This window comes from Pecten maximus, chromosome 16, assembly GCF_902652985.1.
Source record: "Pecten maximus chromosome 16, xPecMax1.1, whole genome shotgun sequence".
NCBI classification, from domain to species: Eukaryota; Metazoa; Mollusca; class Bivalvia; order Pectinida; family Pectinidae; genus Pecten; species Pecten maximus.
Genome location: NC_047030.1, coordinates 8,974,589 through 8,983,858, shown reverse-complemented (window position 1 = coordinate 8,983,858; position 9,270 = coordinate 8,974,589).

Below are 9,270 nucleotides of genomic sequence, written 5' to 3'. Positions count from 1 at the left end.
GGCATCACATATCCTCTTCTTCATTGATAGTTAGGTAGGACAAACGATGATGGCATCACATATCCTCTTCTTCATTGATTGTTAAGTAGGACAAACGATGATGGCATCACATATCCTCTTCTTCATTGATAGTTAGGTAGGACAAACGATGGTTTCGAGAATTGATATCTATTTAATAGAGACGATGATTTCGAGACTTCACCCCTACTGAACATGACTTCTACACATCGCCCCTACTGGATTGATAGTTATCTAATAGAGACGATGAGTTCGACACATCGCCCCTACTGAATTAATAGTAAGGCAGTATACAATATGTGTATGCCACATCTCATTTTTGTTCCAGCAGATTTACGACATTAAAAGATTACAGTTTGAGTCTGTGTAGTTATAACTGAACACGTTTTATGAAGTGATATTAATCAATTACATTGTACAACATGCCTTTTTTTTTTTTTTTTTTTTTGCTGAAGAAATCAATACCATACATGTTTTAATTATATTTCTAAACACGTCAAACTTCGCATGTATCAAAGAGCTGATGGAGACTGGGTAATAAAACTCTTATCGCCATTTCTTACACTGGTATTGTCATATCTCAGTTGCCTAGTTATTGCATCTGTATAAAAGGAAGAATATCAATTTTAAAAGTTTATTTTTTTCTCGTAATTTTCTCGGCAATAGATAATGACTTCAGAAGAAGATTACTTTACAAGGATGCCGCGGTGTGTTTCTTTATCGTATCAAATAAAATCTGTAATTTTCAATTGGGGTGTAATTAATTTCAGGATAGTATTTGTAGATTGCAATACCAGATATTCATATTTGTAATCAGTTCTTTAAAATGAGGGAGACGGCACATCATCAGATCGGAGACACTTTCTGAACCCCGCTCCAATACTGCATCTCCTCGATGATGTATATCGTATCTTCTTCTAGTGCTGCATCAGGTCACAGTTCTACACTGTAAACTTGTCTTAAAATGCATCGACTCAAATCGACATTGTTTTCCTGCCCTGTTGCAATTGAAATTGTATGGTTGATGCAATAATCTTCATCAAATCTGTACACGGTTGTAACCCTCTCCAGGACGGCGTAAAGTGTAAATGCTATTGCTGCAAGCTAAAGCCTTCTGCAAAGATGCAGCAAGCGAAAACATCATGGCTGCAGACTGAAAGTTTCTCCAAGGATGAATCAAGAAAACAATGTATAGCTGTAGAAAGTGTACCGCTCTGATGTTATTACTGAATCAACTATGTATGTCTGTAGACCGAAACACTCCCTAATACGGTATCTAGTCTTAATTGTAAATCATGATGATACCTTCCAAATCTCTATCTAGTTAAAACCGTAAAGTAAGATGTTACCCTCCAATACTCTATCTGGTTTAAACTGTAAAGTAGGATGTTACCATCCAATACTATATCTAGTCCAAACTATAAAGTACGATGTTACCCTCCAATACTCTATCTAGTCTAAACTGTAAAGTACGATGTTACCCTCCAATACTCTATCTACTCCAACTGTAAAGTACGATGTTACCCTCCAATACTCTATCTAGTCTAAACCGTAAAGTAGGATGTTACCCTCCAATACTCTATCTAGTCCAAACTATAAAGTAGGATGTTACCCTCCAATACTCTATCTAGTCTAAACTGTAAAGTAGGATGTTACCCTCCAATACTCTATCTAGTCTAAACTGTAAAGTACGATGTTACCCTCCAATACTCTATCTAGTCTAAACTGTAAAGTAGGATGTTACCCTCCAATACTATATCTAGTCTAAACTGTAAAGTACGATGTTACCCTCCAATACTCTATCTAGTCTAAACTGTAAAGTAGGATGTTACCCTCCAATACTCTATCTAGTCTAAACTGTAAAGTAGGATGTTACCCTCCAATACTCTATCTAGTCTAAACTGTAAAGTAGGATGTTACCCTCCAATACTCTATCTAGTCTAACTGTAAAGTACGATGTTACCCTCCAATACTCTATCTAGTCTAACTGTAAAGTACGATGTTATCCTCCAATACTGTATCTAGTCTAACTGTAAAGTAGGATGTTATCCTCCAGTACTATATCTAGTCTAACTGTAAAGTACGATGTTACCCTCCAATACTCTATCTAGTCTAACTGTAAAGTACGATGTTACCCTCCAATACTCTATCTAGTCTAAACTGTAAAGTAGGATGTTACCCTCCAATACTCTATCTAGTCTAAACTGTAAAGTACGATGTTACCCTCCAATACTATATCTAGTCTAAACTGTAAAGTAGGATGTTACCCTCCAATACTCTATCCAGTCTAAACTGTAAAGTACGATGTTACCCTCCAATACTCTATCTAGTTTAAACTGTAAAGTACGATGTTACCCTCCAATACTCTATCTAGTCTAAACTGTAAAGTAGGATGTTACCCTCCAATACTCTATCTAGTCTAAACTGTAAAGTACGATGTTACCCTCCAATACTCTATCTAGTCTAAACTGTAAAGTACGATGTTACCCTCCAATACTCTATCTAGTCTAAACTGTAAAGTACGATGTTACCCTCCAATACTCTATCTATTCTAAACTGTAAAGTACGATGTTACCCTCCAGCACTCTATCTAGTCCAAACTATAAAGTACGATGTTACCCTCCAGTACTATATCTATTCTACACCGTAAAGTAGGATGTTACCCTCCAATACTATATCTAGTCGAAACTGTAAAGTACGATGTTATCCCCTCATACTGTATCTAGTCTAAGCTAAATGTCTGAAAACAGTAACCCTCGACAACACTGTCTCAGGTCAAAACTTTACCGATGTGCTGCATTTAATAAAAATTGAATGAATGCAGGCTGTAACATCTTCCCTTTTAACATCTAATCGAAACTGTACGGATTCAGCCTGAAGCACTATCTAACGCTGTCTCAAGTCAAAAGATTTGACTGTAGGCGGTAATCATTTCCTTCACTGCATCAAGTAAAAACTATAAGGATGTAAGCTTTAAGACGTTCCTTTACTTCATCTAGTCAAAACTATATGGCTTTAGATTGTTACCATTTCATATACTGCATCAAGTAACAAATATATGGCTGTAGACTGTACCCTTTCATATATAACATCTAGTAAAAAATATATGGCTTTAGATTGTAACCATTTCATATACAGCATCTAGTCAAAAACATATGGCTGTAAGTTGTGACCCTTTCATATGCAGCACCTTGTCAAAACTATATAGCTGTTAGCGTTAGCCCTTTCAAATACAACATCTAGTCAAACCTATATGACTGCATGCTGTAACCCTTTCATATACAACCTCTAATCAGAACTGTATTTTTTTAGGATGTAATCCTTCTCAATGTTCATCAAATCAAAGACTTTTGTTGCAAAATGGGTTTGCGCCGAAAACGACGTCAACAGTGCAAAAAGCATTTCGTAGTTTCTTAAATGCTTTGACTGTAACACAACGTGTAACATGCTTGCATCCAGTCGAAGGCCTTTATTTATTGCGTCTGGTGCTGACATTATTAAGATAAACATCTTTCTTGGGTTGACATGACTTCTGTTGGGACTCTTTAGCTCTTCAACAATGCAGAGCCAATCACGTGTATTTATGTTATCTCAATAGTGCACGATGCATCGCTATTTATAACCTAACCATGTACATAAAGATAAATGATCTCATGGTATGTATGGTGTGATCGATAAATCAGTGAAACAATTAAAACGCCGAAGGAAAAAGTCAACCAGTGCTTCTTTTAGTTTAGAATGTGTTGTTTACTTTGATTAAAAGTTTTCCAACACCTAAACTGAAATGCTGTAGATATCTCTGTAATCTGTAAACCATTGAAAGCGCTATCTGCCATCCGTCTGGGCTACATTGCAGACACGACACGAACATCAAATCTCCTGGACATAGATGTGTCGGTCTTACAGGCTACCCTGTATTACTAATTCAGCAGAAAAACGCTTTATATCGCAGTCAATTAGTGCAAATTGAATAAAATGCAGTTCTTCCATCCAGAGTCTCGCTGATCGTGAAGTAAGTCGACAAATAAAGTCCCAGAACATGTTACATCAAGTTAACACATTTAAGCGCTCTATCTTCGATTCTGTTTTAATTTCTAGCAATCTTATTGGCATAAAACATCTGACAGAAAGATTGGACATCATGACGAGCCGTCTCATATTGACTTGTGACGTAATATATACAATATAGATGATTAGGTAGATTTCGCCAAGGCTTAGTTATCTAGCACAGGTTTTTTACGTCCGACTGTTGAGTGGTTTGCATTGCAGCTCGTCTGTTTGTCACATTATAGTTTCATGACAGCTCTTTGTTGAAGATTAGGAGTTAATTTTAATTTAAAAATTACCAATGTTAATGTTAAGAAGTTGCTGATAATTAAAAATGAGTAATTCTTCAGGAATTGGAACAAAAACAACCGAAAAAAAACATGTAATCCAAAGTGTAAATTTAAGTCTTAATCGGTCAACAAGGACAGCATACGAAAAGCAAATATATTAACAAGGAAACCATTGTTAAAGAGACAAGGACATTAAGACCAGACGTTCTGAAAGGGTAAGCGTCTTCTTCATCGACGACGGACGCCAATATGATGAAGTTATATTTGTATGATATCGTAGTTGGCAAACTCCCCCTAGCTTGATATTAAGTCGATAACAATGGAAATAACTTGCAAAACACTTAAATATAAAACTATACGGTTGAATTTGCATCGGTGCTGCAGTGACACTATGTTAACCTAGTAAGTTTAGTCTCGAGGTAAAGTACTGCGAATCGAAATGAATCTGAATTAGGAATGCAAGTCATGCTTGAGTCTCGTTTTGACAAGAAGTTATAGAAAACGTAATGATATTGACTGTACATAATATCATTAAAATCATCATCTTTTGTCAATTTGGACAATATCGAATTAATTTGTTGAAAATTGAATACCGTCAAAACAGATATGAGATATTAATCACTAGTAATTTAGTAAACGTTTTTTTCCGGATTATATAGACTATGGAAAAATTAAAACAAGCTCCACCTTCTCTAAATATCCCCTTTAGCAAAAACATGTTCTTACGTAAATTTATTCAACAGATAACAGTTCCTGAGAACTGTAGGTGTACCTCAGTGTATTACTATGAATCATCCCGGTTCCATGTAATATTAGTTTATAACTATTCAAAATGCCAGGCACGTAATTCTACTGTAACGTTCTTCTGCTGTGAGTTGATGGTACACATGATTGATAATACTATATGTATATTAGCGACAAGAGTTCATTAGACTATCTATCAGCTGTATAAAATTCATTTTAACATGACATTTAAAAAGTTTGAAGAAAGCATAAGCTGATAAGCATGCATCCCTATAAATCGACCCGTACTCTAGCAATAATGTAGGCCTCTAATTGTGTGTAGTTGGAACCGCGTATGTGAACAGTAAATCAACAATAGCTAACAGGCTAGGTGTATACTGCGCGAGTTTAAATACATTTAAACCAATCCTTAGAGGCCGTATATCTATGGAGATTGAAATGGATTCGGTATTAGTAATTTTCCTCTTTGACAAAAAAATGAGCACGATTTATCAAATGTAAATGGCAATATACAAAATATATGTCCAAATGGTTCTCCAAATATCATAAATATCATTCCACAGACAGTGGTAACTACAAACATTGTTACTCGACGTTTATGTTTTCACTTTTTGTATTCTGACCTTTATCACTTCACACTTATATACTTCTAGTAGTGACATTGAATATGATTGGTAAGATGGACATGTAGTTAAACATTCTGAGAAAACTTCATTAGCTTGGCAAGGGGGTGTTAAAGTCTTTGAAATCGATTTACGTATTCCAGGTTGCGGGTAAATCAGGTTGCCATGTTGGAACTGCATGTTACAACGTTCTAACGCCAATAACTGCTTTGTGAAAAATGGACGTGTATACATAGCAATCGTTAACGAGGGCAAAATTGAAATAACGCAATGGCCATTTCGATAGTACGATCAGAAAAGAACTAAATTTGATAAAAAAAAATAGATCTAGATTTTAATTCTAATTATAAATTATAAATGGTGCATGCATTTTCTTTAAATGGCGTATGTATTGTCTTTAAAAACAAACTAATTGCATCCCACCTTCCCACCTCCCAAATGATTCCATACATTTCTTGTGTTGATAACTTCCCCACTTTTTATCGATTTTATGTACTTTTAGCTCGATTTATGACTTTATTCTCATGTCGGTTTTACCGTGACGATTCTTCCTTGATTACTCATTATGATATGAGATTAAGTCCAACATAGTCCAGATATCAATATATCCGTTAAATAAAATGGTTCCGTATATAAACTTTGATAACATCTCGTTAGACTTTCGCTTATGTTCTAAAGCAGTTTATCCCGTCATCCTGTACGTCGGAAATATAATTAGCGAGTAGAGTGTAAATCACTGGCTTGTCGAACACATATAAGGTCATAGGTTATAGCGATGCCATTATTAGTAACGTATATTGAACTTGTCTTTTTGCGAAATAACCATAAAGTATGGAAGGACATTTACTTACGAAGGACAGTCTGCTGATAGTCCTTAATGCAAACACTTATTTTACGAGGATCTCTTAAAACATAAATGTTAACGTGTTTGACCTATGTAAAGTCAATGTTGCTTAGCAAACACAAGCAATTATTTCTCGAAACTGATACCACTGAGGAAACTATATTGATACAATATAGATTTACATGTTGACATGAGATATAATGTCACTTAAAAGTCTACTTGTTGTAGGAAGGTTAATGTTCTCTGCTTCATTGAAGACACCCACCCTACAAACCTTGGTCCAATCCAGAACGAAAACCGCGGAGTCCACAGGGCAAACCAACGTACATCCAACATATCTGCCTGCATATCTCACAATATTCCAGGTTTTTGCTGTTCTTGCTATGCTGGGTCGCCACGATTTCAGTGAAGCGTGGTGAACATGGGGTTCATGATATGGAATCGTGCCGATCTTGAGGGAACTAATGTAATTGCGATGATCATAAGGATCGTGGCAAATTTTTGCCTATCAACTATTTTGCCACGGTTATAGCCTTTCGATGTCGTATTACTCCATTTTAACGGGCGAAAGCAATCTAGGAAACAAAATAAAAAAGACAAAACAAACCTGATAGAACAACACGAATCTCAAGAGTTAAAATGTGCAACAAACGTCGTCAACATAATGTTTCGTATGAGTATAGGAAGGTAATTGTTTAAATTTTATGAAAATATATTCTACACTTATTTGACAAGACATAACAGCTATATATACATTTATTGCATTTTTGCCAGTGAAATTTAGAAATTTATAAAACTAATTAAAACTTATATCGACAAAATACTCACTTGACGATAGCTATTGATCTACAGTTTCTCCGATAACAGCAGAAAACGCTAACTAGCGTTGATCAGTCCTTTCAAAATGGCGCCGTCAAGTTGAGGTGAGGTAACGTCACAAAGAGGTGACGTTATGAATCATGTTACTAATTTCCGCGCTTTTTGACATTATTAATTTTTTTATGTTTTTATTTTTGCTTTTAAGTATATCAAAAGCAATAAAATGATAATTGATTGTTTTCCTGTTTAATATAACATATTTCACGAGTATGACAGAATATTTCGATATTTTTCATTCGTGCTTCGCACTCATAAAAATACCGATATTCTGTCATACTCGTGAAATATATGTTATGTTAAACGGGAAACCATTCAATATCCTCTATATATTGATTAAATATATAAATAACATACATTTCTTGATAAGGTTAGGCTCGGAGATCTTGCTGGACTACACTTTATGAGCGTGATAGATCGAAAAACTACGTGACACAGCGTTATAACATGTCGTCGTGATCTAGACAGAACTAGAATAAACGTGATGAACATGACGACAGATATTGAACAGTAGTAACAATAGTCATAGAGCGTATTGGGAGAGTAGGAAAGCGAAGAGAAAAGGAAGCTTCATGCAATAAATTCTTTATATGAATTGTGGATGTCGCAGACATCGTTGGTAGGTGTAAACCCAGCTTTAGTTTACCATGGATTGTTGATTTGACTTGCAGTTTGAACATGACTTGTTTCTTCGGGACTATTTACATGTATTTGTCTTAGACATGTTTAAAATGATTCGCATATAACATTTTCAGACATATGCCGACGTGAAATGACAAAACGACGACAACATCCAAAGCATATGGTTTCATTCCGTCGCTTTCGTGCTTACAAGTCCTATTTGTAAGGTAAAACTGTATACTTCATACAGTAATATATTGTTCATATTCACAACTTTATATAACTCATTACAGAAACACATGTTGTTGAATGTCAGTAATGATTTTACAGTGGTACGCATATTGTAATGCATAGAAATTCTGCATTGTGGCGCCACACGCCACCTTGTTGAATTCCAGACTGAATCGAAGCATCACCTCTATTAACCAAGGATGTGGATTTCTCGCGCCGGACTAATGGAAATGGTCTGACTTCATACAGGAATTCTGTATTGTCGACATAACAAATGAATAAAGCTTTCTTTCGTTTTATGACTATAAAACACTATGTTTAACAAATGGAATCATTCAAATGATATTACGTTCTACTATGTATTTTATGTTCTCTATCATTTGTTCTGAATTTAGCACTATAGTATATGTGGGCGTTGAGGCAGACTATTTTACACATTAAGTTCATTGAACACTGACAATGTATATGAATGTCCAAAACACCATACCGGGTATACTTGTAATTGACCCACTCTCCAGTGGTCACTACCTCTTTAATTGGCCCACTTACAACGTCCCTACATAGCCAAACATATTGTTCCTCTTAACAGTTACCACATACCCGATTGTCCCTTTACCTAGTTAACACATACCCAATTGTCCCTCTCCTTAATTAAAAAATAACCGAGTGTCCCTCCACCTAGTTACCACATAACCGAGTGTCCCTCTACCTAGTTACCACATAACCGATTGTCCCTCTACCTAGTTAACACATACCCAATTGTCCCTCTACTTAATTAACACATACCCGATTGTCCCTTTACCTAGTTAACACATAACCGAGTGTCCCTCTATTTAATTAACAAATAACCGAGTGTCCCTCTACCTAGTTAACATATAACCGAGTGTCCCTCTACCTAGTTAACACATAACCGAGTGTCCCTCTACCTAGTTAACACATAACCGAGTGTCCCTCTACCTAGTTATTACATACATGT